Below are 17,524 nucleotides of genomic sequence, written 5' to 3' on the forward strand. Positions count from 1 at the left end.
GAAGTTTCGATACCCACCATGATGGTTAAATTTCAAAGCATATATAATAACTAGCAGACCCCGGCCTGCTCCGCTGCGCCTTCTTTTACTTTATATGGAACAAAAGTTTTCTTGGAATATTTATTTTTGACAATTAAAGAGCTTTTAGTGAAATACCATGCTACGAAAATAGTATATCGCTTGACTCACAGTTTAACAATATAAGTGCCTTTATCTGAATCCCAAATGATCTTTATTGGTCTACGAATTTAAGTTTAAGTTTGTAAGGTGTACTCCATTCTTAAAATACTTAATTACAGCCCGATATTCAGATGATATCTGATTTAGGGGTGTTTTCGCGGGTGAGGTGGTCCCCCAGGCACTTGACCCTGAAAAAATATCAGCATCGTGCTCTTCTTTCAAAAACCATTTATTTAAACCCCATATTGCCATTGGTTTAGGGGAGTTTACGAGATGAGGCGTCCCCCAAACACATGGCCCCAAAATTTGATATCAAATTCGTTTCAAATACCATTCATTTGAGCCACATATTGGCATGGTCGAAAATTTTTTACCCTTTGGTGGTGTTTTGGGAAAGGGGTAATGCAATAAATACATGGTCCTACATTTGGATATCAAATTCGTATTCTACTCCCAAATACCTTTGAGCCCCATATTGCTATGGTCAGTAAAAAATTACTGTTTGTGGGGTATTTTGGGAAAGGGGTAGACCCCCAGAAAATTGGTCCAGAAAGTGGGAATCAATTCTTGCTCTTACCCCAATACCTTTCATTTAAGCTCCACATTAACATGGTCGGAAAATATACCCGATTTGGGGTGTTTTTGGGGAATGGGGTGGTCCCCCAAACACTAAGCAACGTGCTCTATTCTCATATATCCATATATCATTTATTTGAACCCCATATGGCCATTGGCCTCAAAATTGGATATCAAATTCGTTTGAAATCTCATTTAAACTCCTTATTGCAAAAGTCAGCAAATAAGTCCGGTTTGGGGTATTGGCCCTTAAAACTATAAATATTTAGTTCCACTCTCTTTAAAACCCAAATTGTCTTAGTGAGCAAATACGTCCTACTTGGGAGGTTGTTATGGTGGTGGGACGTCCCCTAGACAGTTGGTCCCGAATGTTGATGTCAGATTCATGGTCTACTCGCAAATACCCTTCATTTGAGCTCCATTTTTCCATAGTGCGCAAACATGACCGGTTTGGGGGAGGGGGTGTTTTGGAGGATGGAGCGGCCACTCAGTGACTTGGCATTAAAAATATATCTGATTTGTGTTCTACTCCAAAAACCCTCTTATTTGAGCCTCATATTGCAATGGTCACCAATACTTCTAATTTGGGTGATGTTATGGGGGTGGGGTGATCCCATAGACACGTTCCCCGAACATTGATATCAGATTCGTGCTTTACTTTCAAAGACCTTTCGTTTGAGACGCATATTGCTATGGTCGTAAATTTGTCTTCTTTGGGGGATGTTCTCGGGGATGGGCGGGCCCTCAAACACTTGGTCCCACATCTGGATATCAGATTCGTGTTCTACACTCAAATACCTTTTATTTAAGCCCCATTTTGCCATGGTCAGTAAATAAAAGGGAAAGGGGTGGACAAATTTGAATATTAGATTCGTATTTTATTTGCAAATACCTTTCATTTGAGTCCCATTTTGCCATGGTCGGTAAATATGTCCGATTTAGGGGTGTTTTTCGGGGTTGGAATGGTCCCCCAAACACTTGGTCCGACAATTGGATATCAGATACGTTTTCTAATCTTAAATACCTTTCATTTGAGTCGCATATTGTCGTGATTGGTGTATATATATATTTGCTAGGTTTTGGGGTGAGGCGCTCCCCTAGGTACCCCATCCCAAATTTGGATACCAACTTTTTGTTTGTAGGTTACGATAAGAGAGCACACAAATTTTCGCTTAAATCGCTCCACCCATCTCCGATATCTGGCGTTTCTGAAAATAACGGTAAGGGGGAGGGTCCGCTCCCCCTTCAGATATCAAAAAATTTTGTACCCTATTTTTACCATGGGATCATTATGCGCCATCCGTGATTTCAAATTTCAAGAAAATCGGTTCAGCCGTTTCTGAGTCTATATTCTAGGAACACACAAACAAACACAAATTGATTTTTATATATAAGAAAATATGAGCAAAACTAGCTACCCAATGTGAATACATTAGTGATTTCCTTATATATTCATGACAAATTACTTATCAGGAAGACTTAAAAGACGGGAAAATCAGTCAACCATTTTTGAACGAATAGAAATATATCTATGACATTTTAACGAATGGATAGGGTATAAGATAGATTTATAGTTGTTGGCCCTCAGTTTAAGTCATCACCTATACATTTTTGCTTGCACTGTGATATGCTCGTTTATGGTTCGAGTTCCAAAATTTTTTTAGTTTTTGGAAAATGTTTCTCAAGACCTATAAAAATCATCATATTTGGTGTCAAATATCCCTTACCGTTAGGAGATATTCGAAATTATTTTCACCGAGGCTCACTTAGTATTTTGTGATTTGCGAAGATATTTTTAAAAAGATGTTTATATTGATGTACAGATTTAGATATTTTGCAAAATTTACAATAATTTTGATGCATTTATCATTTTTTATTAGCTTTCCAAATCAGTTAAACAATTTAAAATCGATGCTGAAAACCCTTACAAATAACAAAAAAAATTTTTGAATTTCTTGGACACTATAGGACATATCCGTTTTTTTAATAGGCTTTTTGAGCTCTTTCCAGCAAATAAAAAATGTTGAAAATCCGACTATAAATGAGCTTTTGGCAGCAAGAACAAAATTTTTTAGAGCCGAGGTGACCAACTTTGAATGCCCACTAATAGGTCTTCGGGCGCTCTAGGGATGTTTTGCACATATTCAGGCTAACGACTCCGCTGTAACCATGTAAGATTTCATGATGATATCTTTATCCGTTCAAATATGACAGACTTATTTTCACTAATTTCCATCCCACTGTGTGTCAGTGTAAAGTGGTCATTATGATACAAAATTCATTTGAATTTGGCATCTTTTAGATATGCACAATCTATTTTAAGATTAACACTTAAAAACACGCTAAGTTTGGCCTGACAGATCCTTGGATACCCACCACCTCGGATATACATATTAACCTCATTACGTCAAGTTCGGTGAAAAATACATCATTTATAAACCTAAGCAGCTATATCGAAACATGATACGGTCTGGACCAAAATCGTCTGGGGCGACGAAGGGTTTAACACAATCCTAGACCAAACAAGTAAAAGCGTGCTAAGTTCGGCCGGGCGGAATCTTTGGAACCCACCACCATGGATTCCGCTAAAAATATATACAAAATAAATTTTGTACAATGGCATAACTTTACTTTACATACCAAACTTCTGCCAAACGAGCAAACGTTAAAGCTTCTAGGAGCCGAACAAGGATAATCGAGAGACCGGTTTACATGGGAGCTATATCGGGTTATAGGCTGACCGCATTTGGCACAGTTGTTGGAAGTCGTAACAGAACACCGCATGCAAAATTTCAGCCAAATTGGACAAAACTTGCGGCTTGTAAGGACTCAAGAAATCAAATCGGGAGATCGATTTATATGGGAACTATATCAGGTTATAGACTGATTTGGACCATACTTGGCACAGTTGTTGGAAGTCATAACAGTAAACTATATGCAACAATTTTAGCTAAATCGGACGAAAATTGCGGCTTGTAAGATCTCCCAAATCAAATCAGGAGATCGGTTATATGGGAGCTATATCAGGTTATAGACCGATTTGGACTGTACTAGGAGCAGTTGTTGGACGTCATAATGGAAAAAAAGGCAAAATTTCAGCCACATCGGAAAAAAATTTCGGCTTCTAAGGGTTCAAGAAGTTCAATCGGGAGATCGGTTTATATGGGAGCTATATCTAAATTTGAACCGATATGGCCCATTTGCAATCCCCGATGACCTACATCAATATTAAATATCTGTGCAGAATTTCAAGCGGCTAGCTTTACGCGTTTGACCGCTATCTCGATTTCGAAAGACGGACTGACGGACATGGCTGGATAGACTCAGAACGTCGAGACGATCAAGAATATATATACTTTATGGGGTCTTAGACGAATATTTCGAGGTGTTTCAAACGGAATGACTAGATAAGTATACCCCCATTCTATGGTGGTGGGTATAAATTTGGTGAATAGCTACCGGGTGAATGTGGTTCTTCAAGAACGACCGCCCCCATTGCACCTGAAGAAATTGACCTCCCCCGGCAAACCGGAGTAGTTCTGGCTCAAATACGATCCGACAGATGTGGCCGCCTAAATTCTTACAGAGCAAGGATTGATGCCAACGTGCACGTGCAGAGTTCCTGAATGCACACTGCTGCAACAACACCAAAAAACGGGAGATTGGTTCATATGGCAGCTATATCCAAATGACGTTCCATCTACATCATATTCAGGATGTATAGGGGTCTAATACAACTCGTTGTATCAAAATTCAGCGAAATCAGGTAATAAAAACGCTTTAATGGCTACAACTCAAATCGGGAGATTGGTATATGTATACGACAATTATATCCAAATATAGACCGATCTGGACCATACTTGACAAGGATGTCACTGTGCCAAGTTTTAGCGAAATCGCGTTTTATGGTTTCAAGAACTTTAATCGGGAGATGGGTATATATGGCAGCTATATCCAAATAAAGAACGATCTGGATCATATTCGATTCGAACGCAGAGGCCCCTACACACATATCACATCTACGCCTACACGCATCTGAAATTTCAGCGAAATCGGATAACTTATGGGCCCAAAACCATAAATCGGGAGTTCGGTCTATACGGGGACTACATCTAGATATAGTCCGATATAAACCATCTTAGAATTCAACCTGTCTATGGACCAAATGAAGAATTTGTGCAAAGTTTCAGCTCAATATCTCATTTTTTAAAGACTGTAGCTCGATTTTAACAGATGGATGGGCGGACATGGCTAGATGGTCTTAGATTTTTACTATGACGAAGAATATCAGGCCTGTCCGATAACCACAACTGCAAGTTTTTCGAATTCAAGTTTAATTTATGTTCCGGTAATCGAAAATCGTCGAAAGAGTATGGAATCTACTTTTATATGATATTTTTATTTACCACAATATTTTTGTATTATCATACTATCGAAGGCGAATTAATTACAGAATATCATGAAATGTAAAATTCGACTTCGACTACTGCCGTCGATTTCACCTTCGACAATAAGGAATAAGGGTGAATATTCCATTTATATGCATTTTTATACCCTCCACCATAGGATGGGGGTATACTAATTTCGACATTATGTTTGTAACACTTCGAAATATGCGTCTGAGACTCCATAAAGTATATAAATTCTTGATCGTCATGTCATTTGAAGTCGATCTAGACATGTCCGTCTGCAAAATTTCGAAGGAATAAAGCTAGGCGCTTGAAATTTTGCACAAATACTTTTTATTAGCGTTGGTCGGTTGGAATTGTAAATGGGACAAATCGGTCCATGTTTTGATATAGCTGCCATATAAACCGATCCTGGGTCTAGACTTCTTGAGCCTCTAGAGGGCGCAATTCTTGTCCGATTTGACTTGACGAAGGAATAAAGCTAGGCGCTTGAAATTTTGCACAAATACTTTTTATTAGCGTTGGTCGGTTGGAATTGTAAATGGGACAAATCGGTCCATGTTTTGATATAGCTGCCATATAAACCGATCCTGGGTCTAGACTTCTTGAGCCTCTAGAGGGCGCAATTCTTGTCCGATTTGACTGAAATCGATCTATAGCTTGATACAGCTCCCATATAAACCGATCTCCCGATTTTGCTTCTTAAACCCCTACAAGGCGGAATTCGTATCCGAATGGACTGAAATATTACGGAATGAATTCTAAAATTTTCAGCATTCAATTCATTTATGGTCCGAATCGGACTTGATATAGCTCCAATAGCATAACAGTTCTAACTCATTGCCTAAAAAGAGATACCGCGCAAAGAACTCGACAAATGCGATCCATGGTGGAGGGTATATAAGATTCGAACCGGCCAAACTTAGCAAGCTCTTACTTGTTTATGTAGAATTTTGACATACTCGTATTTAACAACACTTCAAATTCAACGCTTTCGCTGTTGATATAGTTTGCGAATTCTTGCAAAACACTGGAAAAATAGCAGCTCTCACAAAATGTTGCTAAATACGCCAGTAAAATGTAAACCAGTATAGAAGGGCAAAAGTCGGGCGGTGCCGACTGTATAATACCCTACACCTACCCTATAAGTACAACGTGGGACCTATATCCAATTCTGAACCATATTTGATTGACCTCGGCGAACAAAAATATGTTCAAACTGTAATAACTACGGTTGACGAATGACAACATTATTGCAAATTACCCAAAAGCTGACGAACATATATATGGGAGCTATAACTAATACTGAAACGATTTCCATGAAAATAACCAGTAATGTCGATAGAAAATCCTTCCTGCCAAATTTCGAGATAATCGGAAAACAAATTACCATTTTATTGCAGTAATACTGCAAATCGGACGAACATATATGTGGGAGCTATATCCAAATCTGAACCGATTTCTGTGAAATTCACCTGCAATGTCGGGAGTCATAAGAAAATCCTTCCTGCCAAATTTCGAGAAAGTCGGCGAACAAATGACCATTTTATTGCAGTATTACTGCAAATCGGACGAACATATACATGGGAGCTATATCCAAATCTGAACCGATTTTTTTCTAATTTCAATAGGCTTCGTCTCTAGGACGAAAAAAACACGCCCATACTAAATTTGAAGACAATCGGATTAAAATTGTGAACAGTAGTTTGTACACAAATTAACATGGACGGACGGACAGACAGACGGGCATACCTAAATCGAATCAGAAAGTGATTCTGAGTCGATCGGTATACTTATCAATGGGTGTTACAAACTAATTTACTAAGTTACAATACCCTGTACCACAGTAGTGATGTAGGGTATAAAAATATGAACGATTATTAGATTAACAGCATAATTATGCTGGTATTCTATTCATATAAATGCTTTGCAAGACGTTTTCTATTGAATTTAGCAAATTTTGGTCTGCGGCTGTGTGTTCTTGGCATTTTTAACAGCTGCCAAAAATGAGCGTGCACCGAACTGTGCACGTTAGAGTAACAAACGGTGGTGTGGAAAAATAGGGGTTTAGCTTTGCATTTTAACATCATACGATTCCAAAACCAAATAAAAACAATCAATTATTGTTAATGCAGTATAAAAATTTTGTACTTCTAAATTCTTCCAAAGCAGATAAAAAGTATTTCATACAAATATACGTATGGCGTATGTAATAAGGCAACACAATAGACTCATTTCCGATACATCGATTATGTCTTGCCAACTAAGTGTAATGTAAACGAAATGAAAATCGCACGAAAACCGGAGGACTAACCTATGCATAGTACGAATTTATTACGATTTGTATTCGGAAGCTTTCGAGGAAATAAAAACAGGACTGTATACATATTTTATAGGGTCGGATATGGATATTTCGATGTGTTGCAAACGGAATGACAAAATTAATATACCCCCACCATCCTTCGGTGGTGGGTATAAAAGAATATTTTTACTTACTTGCAGTTGAAACCCCAAATAAAGACTATATTTATCGAGAATGAAAGGCATTATTTGGGCAAATATATGTTTATTTGTCACATATACTTTTCGTTACAAAGACCCATCATTTTTCACAAAAAAGGAGTTTATTTGTGGAAAATATCCTTTATGGAAAACGAATTTCGATCATCTTTTGGTTGTTGGCACCGAAGAAAATGCGTTTCCATATATGCAAAAAAACCATATACTTACGGCAAGTATAATATATAAACACCCCAATAAATGTTAAAAAAAAAATTTGTCTACATATCATTTGGCTGCAAATGATGTCTCAGATTCCCCACTCCACTTTTTATTTTTATACAACTGAAACATTTTCTGTTCGAAATGATTACATTCCATAACATCAATATCTTGTAACTACGCACGCACTTTTAAATGTATACTCGTATAAGAATAATAGAAGAAAGGGCGCCAAATGAAACTTTGTTCCAAAAAAGGCGCTTCGTTAATGCCACTGCTCTTATTTCAAGTTTGATAATTCAGAAACACTGCCAAAGGACCAAATTACCCTCGTTGAGTTTTTGTTGAAGGTGTGTTTTTGTTATCGCGAATAAACTCCGAGCAGAAAGTTTTCGATTTGGTTGGCTCAGTCAGCACCCACCACCTTTAGTTGCATGCAACACAAAGAGGCAAATTTCATAGTTTTCTTATTAAGTTCGAAGGAAAAGAACTAAAGTCGCTATAAAATATTAAAAGGAATACTTTCTTCTACCCACTTTTTTGGCTTATCACTTTTTGAAAGTTGACGCTGAATCAAATCAAGCCAAGCGCTGCCTTAGCTACGGCTGCAACTGCCTTCGAACAGCGGTGCTCTAAAAAATAGAAAACAAATATAATACAAAGAAGGGGACAAGTATAGAAGGGCTAAAGTCGGGTGAAGCCAAACTTGTTAAACCCTATATCAAAAGTGATTATAGATAGAGTTCAAGAAAACACAAATTTCAAACGATGTTAGCAGACGATGTTATAATACTTCTAAGGGGTAAGGATCCGAACGAGCTATGCAGAAGGGCCGAAAGGGTCTTGCATATGGCATATGACTGGGCAAGATCCAGAGTTCTTAATGTTAACCCAGAGAAGACTGAAATATGCCTGTTCACGAGGAAGACGAAGGTGGGCCAATTTTACGCACCACGTTTCCTCAATAAGACGTTTTCGAGATCTGACAAGGTCAAATACTTAGGTGTGATCTTGGACAGGAAACCTAACTGGAAGTGTCAAGCGTACTGAGAAGGCTCACAGATGTTGGGCACTATGTAGACGGGCCGTAGGCTCGAAATGGGGCCTGAATCCTAGGATAGTACACTGTCTCTACAGGAGCGTGATAAGACCAATACTTATTTACGCCTTAGTAGTTTGGTGGACAGCTATGGAGAAAAAGTGCAACATAAGGACCATACAACAGGTTCAGAGAACATGTTTTATTAGCATAGGCGGAGCGATGAGGACCACGCCCACTAGGGCACTGGAGACTATTCTAGATATTCGACCAATTTACATACAGATTAAGTGTGAGGCGGCCACTGCGGCTATGAGACTTAAGGCGATGGAAGAATGGATTGAGGATGGGAGCAGCTCATACCATCGCGGTATTGTCGAGGCGACGATAGGAAACCTGGAAGGAAGGTTTCCGATCGGATACCTTAGATGAACCTTGAAGTCGAGTGCGACGCACTGCTGCCATCGGCACAGTCTTGGATTGACGGAACCCTAGTATTGCCATCTGGAAGATCATGATACACGGATGGATCAAAGCTAGAGGACAGAGTGGGCCTGGGGGTTTACATTGAGAACTCAGGGACTAAGATCTGTTTTAGACTACTGGACCATAATACGGTCATGCAGGTGGAGATCCAGGCGATCACGGTATGCTTAAAGTGGTGTGAAGCCAACGCGAGGACGTCGAGTGTGAACATCTTTACCGACAGTAAAATTGCCATAAGGGCAATAACAACCAGGACGGTAAGGTCACGAACAGTCTTGCAGTATAAGGAGACTTCTCTGTGGATGGCAAAATCCGCATCGTTTGGGTACCAGGCCATAACGGAGTAAGGGGAAAAAAGGGCTGATGATTTGACGGTGAAGGCCAGAGTACTGCCGTCAATAAACTTGGTTAACCCGAAGCCTTTTGGGGTCGTAGCAGCCCGAGTAAAGGGCGTGGGCGACGAATGCGCATGCAACATTGTAAAACAGCGAAGCGGTCGGTAGAACGGCGAAAATCCAATGTGGGGATCCAGATCGTGACAAGACGAGGCTATTACTGAAAGGAAGCAAGAAGGAACGGGACACATAGGACTATGAGCCCACTTATGTAAAGTCGGTGCGGCAAGTGATAGCAGGTGTAGGGCATGTGGGGAAGATGATGAGAAGTTGGAGCATTTACTTTATCATTGCCCGGCTTTCGCGTCCAACAGATACCGGTACTTAGGTGGAGACACAATATCAGACATGAACGAACTTAGGGGAGTGGTATTGAAAACAATTAAGGATTTTGTAAGTAGCACGGAATAAATAACTTAAATTTTCTTTTTATACGCTCCACCATAGGATGGGGGGGTATACTAATTTCGTCAATTTCGTCTGTTTGTAACTACTCGAAATATTCGCCTGAGACCCCACAAAGTATATGTATTCTTGATCGTCGCGACATTTTATGTCGATCTAGCCATGTCCGCCCGTCTGTCCGTCCGTCCGTCTGTCTATCTGCCGAAAGCACGGTATCTTCCGAAGGAGTAAAGCTAGCCGCTTGAAATTTTAGTGTAGGTCGGTACTTCTTATTAGTGTAGGTCGGTTGGTATTGTAAATGGGCCATATCGGTCCATGTTTTGATATAGCTGCCATATAAACCGATCTTGGGTCTTGACTTCTTGTGCCTCTAGAGTGCGCAATTTTTATCCGATTGGAATGAAATTTTGCACGACGTGTTCTGTTATGATATCCAACAACTGTGCCAAGTATGGTTCAAATCGGTTCATAACCTGATATAGCTGCCATATAAACCGATCTCTGGTCTTGACTTCTTGAGCCTCTAGAGTGCGCAATTCTTATCCGATTGGAATGAAATTTCGCATGACGTATTTTATTCTTACTTTTAACAACTGTATCAAATAAGGTTCAAATCGGTTCATAACCCGATATAGCTGCCATTAAAGCCAATTTGGGATCTTGACTTCTTGAGCCTCTAAAGGTCGCAATTATTATCCGATTTGCCTGAAATTTTGTACGACGGATTCTCCCATGACCATCAACATACGTGTTTATTATGGTCTGAATCGGTCTATAGCCCGATACAGCTCCCATATAAATCGATCTCTCTATTTTACTTCTTGAGCCCCCAAAGGGCGCAATTCTTATTGAATTGACCGACATTTTACACAGATCTCCAACATATAATTTAATTGTGGTCCAAACCGGACTATATCTTGATATAGCAGAGCAAATCTTTTCTTATATCCAGTTTTGCCTAAGAAGAGATGCCGGGAAAAGAACTCGACAAATGCGATCCATGGTGGAGGGTATATAAGATTCGGCCCGGCCGAACTTAGCACGCTTTTACTTGTAAGAGTTTACCTTATAGTTTTTTAGAGCGCACAACAAGCCGATTACTGACTTAGGTGAATGTCCATAATGGCAAGGGTCGGATTAATATCTGCACCCTCTTTTCAACCTAACCTAACCTAACCTTGTCTGCTGATACTCAATAAAAAATTTTTAACTTTTGTATCCGCTATCATCATTGCACAGCTCACTAATTAGTGAGTAGTTGGAAACAAGCAATCTTTTAGAGGGCTTAGCATACGGATGATATAGCTTTGGCCAGCTTCGAAATCGCGATCTCCATAGCCTGTCCATTGCATTTATAGCACACCACACATGCCTTAACTTTTTAAAAAGGTTTTCACATTGCTTGCTATTCTAAATGGAGGAAAGGGAAATCCAACAGTAAAATGAAACCACCAAAATGAAGAGTAGCGCAAAAACAAAAACATTATCAAATTATAGAAAATTCGAAAAACTTTTATTCTATTGGGTTGCCCAAAAAGTAATTGCGGTTTTTTAAAAGAAAGTAAATGCATTTTTAATAAAACTTAGAATGAACTTTAATCAAATATACATTTTTTACACTTTTTTTCTAAAGCAAGCTAAAAGTAACAGCTGATAACTGACAGAAGAAAGAATGCAATTACAGAGTCACAAGCTGTGAAAAAAATTGTCAACATCGACTATATGAAAAATCCGCAATTACTTTTTAGGCAACCCAATATATGCCCCTAAAATTAAAAGATAAGACGGCATTTTCAACTCTTTTCTTAAGGCTATTTTCAACGTTTTACCATCTAAAAACAGCAGAAAAAGCACTTCGTGCCGGACAAAAATTGTGCCTTCTACAGTCTTAATAGGTTAAATCGGATGAATGTTATATAACAGCTATAATCCCTCGAACTTGATAGTAAACATGGTCGTTAAAATTGTATTTGGCCGACGGCCATAAAATAGTTCCGCTGGCGATTTAATTGTATATGTGTTTGGCGTTGATCTGTATGTTTCCAAGCACTTGTATAAGCCGTGTTCATAATATGGTTGTTCTTTAAATATCTTGTTAAAAGCTGGCTTGAAGGTTCGAACGAAACAGCTGAACGTCCATTTAAAGCTGAATGAAGTGGATTTGTTGTCATATGTTCAATAGCGTTTGCTTGTTAATTTCGATGACGTGTATTGTGTACCATTATCACAGTTAAGTTCAAATCGTATAGTTGATCGATCCCTAATGTATATTTACATTCGTGCGCGAACGTACCATTTACGTCGATGTCATTGACACCTAGCGAGTAACTAAGCCACCTTCCCCGTCCTGATCGTTTGTTTGTTTTTAAGTTGGCACTCGTTCAAAAGACGGCGATCTACCAACATCGAATTGTTCAAAACTAATACTGTTTACTACAATAAATAGCCAAAAGCTACGTTCAGATTAGTCACATATTTGAACCAATTTTTTTGTTGTGCGATCAGTTCATCTTTTGAAAATGACAGCGAGACGCTTTCATATGACTCAGTGTACTGCGAGAAATTTCTCATATCTCACTGTAGCGGCGATGAATTCGAGATCAAAGTACTCCCAATCACTGAATGTTGGTTTTTTTTCAAAAATTATCTACTCGGCATCAACTTGTTCGTTTTACCCTATTTTCAGTGTCTCGCACTTCAGTGGTCTTGAAATACATCATGTGGATCAGCGTTCACGAAATCAGCAAAAACAGTTACCAATGAATGGTTTTGTGCAGGCCTTCCAGTAGTCCAGGCCACTAGTTCCACTTTTGTTAACATTCATTTCAACTGGTGAATTTGTCATTAGAGTAACCAGTTGACCCTGGAACTAGTACTTCTGCTAATTCCAACAAACTGGTTCCGTAATTGATTTCTTTTGACATTTATCAATGTTTGATAATATTTTTTTATTTATCTGCTTGCTCTCGGGTTTTTCTTCATCACTAGTCCTTATTAAAAAATGTTGTTACTTTTGTCAGTGGTCGACGAGGAGATTTGAACTCATTACCTTATGTTTGGTAGTCTTCTACGCATCCTCTAGCATACCGACATCACTTTGTTAATGATGGAATAACGCAATAAGCATAACCGCACAGCTATAAACTTCTCAATAAAATTAAATTTAAACAAGTTATAGTCCGATTCAGACCATAAATGAATGCTGAATATTGTAGAAGTCATTGTGTAATATTTCAGTTCATTCGGATAAGAATTGCGCCTTGTAGGGGCTCAAGAAGCAAAATCGGGAGATAGGTGTATATGGGAGCTGTGTCAAGCTATTGATCGATTCAGACCATATTAGACACGTATGTTGAAGGTCATGAGAAAAGCCGTTGTACAATATTTCTGCCAAATCGGGTGACAATTGCGCCCCCGAGATCGGTTTATATGGCAGTTATATCAGTTTATCAACCGATTTCAATCATACTACACACAGCTGTTGGAAGTTATACCAAAACACTACGTGCAAAATTTCAGTCAAATCGGACGAGAATTACGCCCTCCAGAGGCTCAAGAAGTCAATACCCATGATCGGTTTATATCAAAACATGGACCGGCAGCTATATCAAAACATGGACCGATTTGACCCATTTACAATCCCAACTGACCTACACTAATAAAAAGTATTTGTGCAAAATTTCAAGCGCCTAGCTTTACTCCTTCGAAAGTTAGCGTGCTTTCGACAGACAGACGGACGTACATGGCTAGATCGACTTAAAATGACATGACGACCAAGAATATATATACTTTATGGGGTCTCAGACGCATATTTCGAGGTGTTACAAACAGAATGACGAAATTAGTATACCCCCATCCTATGGCGGAGGGTATACAAAATTGTAGAAATCACTTAAACATTTTTTTTTTTAATGTGGTATACATAAAAAAAACAACATATCTTAAAATTTTGCGTAATTAGGAACTTCAGAGACAAAATTTAGCTTTTAAAGTTAGCTACTGAACTAGATGACGGTGCCACCTGGTTATTAGCTGGACAACTGGGCTTTGATGGATATGTTTGAAGACTATACATAAAGGGTTAAGAATTTTCCTCTCATACAAAGTTTTTTAAAACCATTGAAATTTTATGACAGCTAGGGTATATTCGCTACATTCATTTTAAGTAACTCTTTATCCAAGTGGCCTTAATTTATTTTCCAGCTGAATTTGTTGTTTGTTAAATCTTCTTTCAAAAGTTCATATATAGTTTAAATGGAATTTTCAATTTTGCGAATATATATGCGGTGATTTTTACTTGCTCTTGTAACAGACACGCGTGTTCTTATAAATTAGTTTGTAGAAAAGTTTTGGGATTTTCGTTTTCCTTTCCTTTCAGTAGAAGCTTCATTTTTTTTTTTTGTTTATTATCGCGTTAAATTGATGTTACTCAGTGTTGTTTGCTCTTTTTAACCTTGTGGAAGGGAGCGGCGCTACACCGATGAGGACGAAGCAAGTTGATAATTGTGGGAGGATGAAAAGCAGAGAAGAAGCATTGAACTCGAGTCATAAATAAAAATTTTTCTGTGACCCCAAACGTACACACGTTGCTGGTCGTATACGTTATGGGTATTAACTTGATGGCTTGCTATTGGTGGTTGTTGGTGGTATGTACTAATGGAGCCACGATTTGTTTGGTGTTGTTTCAGCAACACCAACTTTGCCCACGCACAAACATCAATACAGGCACTTTTCCATTAGCATCGGCGGCTTTGCATAGTAGTTCGAATGAGGGATTTTAATGCCGGATATTTCCTTAACGCCCCTATGTTCACAGCATAACAGCAAAGCATTAGGCAGTTTTATTAGTTCTCTTAAATAGCTTAAATAGTCTAATTAGTAAATTATAGGATTTGTAGAGCTGTAAGCCCCCTGGCACCTAAGCATTAAAAAAGCTTAAAATATATGAAATTAGATACGTGTCATTATCGTAATGCATCTGTGCTATTAGAACATTGCACAATCGACAAGGTAGAAGCATTTCAACAATGACAACATCGACATTTTATCATGTTTTTGCCTTGGAGTTCATACAGAATGGGAAAAAGTGGAACCTTCTGTAGGCACAACAAGAAATTCATCTAGAGGGGAATTATAACTCAATCCATCAAGTCAAAATATTAGTCCTATGTACCATCAGGATGCCAATTTAAAATATCGCTCAATATGGGAATAATTGTGTGTGGCTTGTGGGCCGTCCTGTTGGAAGCACATGTCCTCCAAGTCCATATCATTCAATTGGGTCCAAAAATATTCTGTTACCATTGAACGGTAGCGATTCTAATTCACAGTAACGTTCCGGTCTTGATCATCACTGAAGAAGTACGGCCCAACAACGCCGCCAGCCCATAAGCCACGACAAACGGTAATTTTTTCGGGATGCAATGATGACTCATGGCGTACGTGTAGATTGCTGTTCGACCAATAGCGCATATTTTGCTTATTGATGAAGCCATTCAACCAGAAATGCTCCTTATCGCCGAAGATGATTTTTCGACGAAAACCATGAGGCCTCATAATTTCCGTAGTGAATGTTAATAATTTCGACTCGATGTTGGCTTATACATCTTTCCAAGAAATTGCAAACCTTACTGAAGAGAAGTGTCAAAAGAGCGGCAAAAAATATGGCTATCTACTTTTGTAGCGTCCCTGCAAAAAGCCCAGTTTATAGGTTATATATAGGTCCCATATCAAGGTATTATAAACGAAATGACGAAAATAGTATACCCCCAACCAATGGTGCAGGGTATAATAAAAAATTTAATTGTGTAGCTAATGAAAAAACAATACGAATAGGGACATAATTCCACCGGGTAAATAACCAATGGGCGGTAAGCACCTCAAACGAAATTTTCGTTGCCATAAGAAATGCATTGACATATCCTAAGTGAAATTTTCGGTTTGCTTTGTGTTGCAGTGTGACTTTGAAAGCATTGGATATATATATATATATATTTTTTTTTTTTACTGTAAGAAAACTATTGCTATGATAATTTTTTGCACCATGTAATGGATTCATTTCTACAAAATAACGCTTAATTTTGATAAAGGCGTCGTTTATCAGCAAGAAAGTGTGGCTTAATGATTTCGTAAATATCGAACTTACAACTAAGTATTCGTATTTTGAGCTTTGTTCGACTTGAGGCACAATCCGGAGTGGCTATTCCGTTTGCTGTTGGTCCATGTAGCGTTTGAAGCAAAATCTGGACTCGAAATGTATAAATCACAGGTCCGTTTCAGTGCATGGAGTGGTGCACTTTTGGACATACTCTGGCTTAGACATGATTTGAGAGTTTAGTTCTACTGACTATGTTGCTGAATGCTGCGCCAACGTAATCGGAATTGGGTTACATTTGACTATGGCTTTTTGATGTCTCCCATGCGCCCAGACATGACATATTGCGGTGCGAGATGGGGTGGAATAGCTTCCAGCAGAGCAGATAGAAGTTTCGGAACATCTATGAAGATAATTCCACCTGATTTATGGGTGATTGGACCATTGGATGAGGGGTGATTATTGCCATTGAATGAGGGGGGTCTGGTAAACGAAATATCCTCTTGCCGTATCTTCCATCTTCCGCACCAAACGATGCGGATTGTGTCACCCTCAGAGAAGGCATTAATTTCCTTGTCACACTCCAAGATTGTTCGTGACCTGGTTGTTATTGCCCTGATGCCCAGTTTACTGTCCGTAAAGTTGTTCACACTCGACGTCACTCACGCATTCCGTGAGCTCTGCCCGCAGGATAGTATTATAATCAGGCAGTCGGAACACATCTCAGTTCCAAGGTAGACTCCCAGGTGAATGTATTTACAAGCGTGATAATAGGTAATTTTTCAATGACTTTGAATAACTGCAAACAAAACATCTGCTAAATTATTTTCTGCGCTTTTTAATAACAATATACACCCAAAATTACCACATATGCGTTACAATATCTAATTTCTATACAGACTCACGTATTACTATTTTTGGTCAATTGTGATATCACAGAAACCATAGACCTGGCCTCTGGGTGGAATCGAACCCACGACCCCAGACTGGTAATCCGAGTTGGCTACCAACTATACTACCTGGTGGTTTAAAGCATTAGGTTAGGTTGAAAAGAGGGTGTGGATATAAATCCGCCCCATGCAACTATGGACATACACCTAAGCCAGTAATCGGCTTGTTGTACGCTCTAAATACTTAAAGAAAAACAAAGTTACCTCGAAAAAGAAAATCTAAGTTGGAAATGCTTAATTGTTTTCCATTTAAATCATTATAGAAAATA

General features: G+C 38.8%; 1 protein-coding gene across 4 annotated transcripts in view; it reads right to left on the reverse strand.

Moving 5' to 3' along the window:
* LOC106089124 (nuclear pore membrane glycoprotein 210) overlaps positions 1–17,524 on the reverse strand; it is a 363,893-nt gene that overhangs the window by 109,478 nt on the left and 236,891 nt on the right. The gene's annotated exons all lie outside the window — the stretch shown is intronic.

The sequence above is a fragment of the Stomoxys calcitrans genome, chromosome 5 (genome assembly GCF_963082655.1).
Source record: "Stomoxys calcitrans chromosome 5, idStoCalc2.1, whole genome shotgun sequence".
Lineage (NCBI taxonomy): Eukaryota > Metazoa > Arthropoda > Insecta > Diptera > Muscidae > Stomoxys > Stomoxys calcitrans.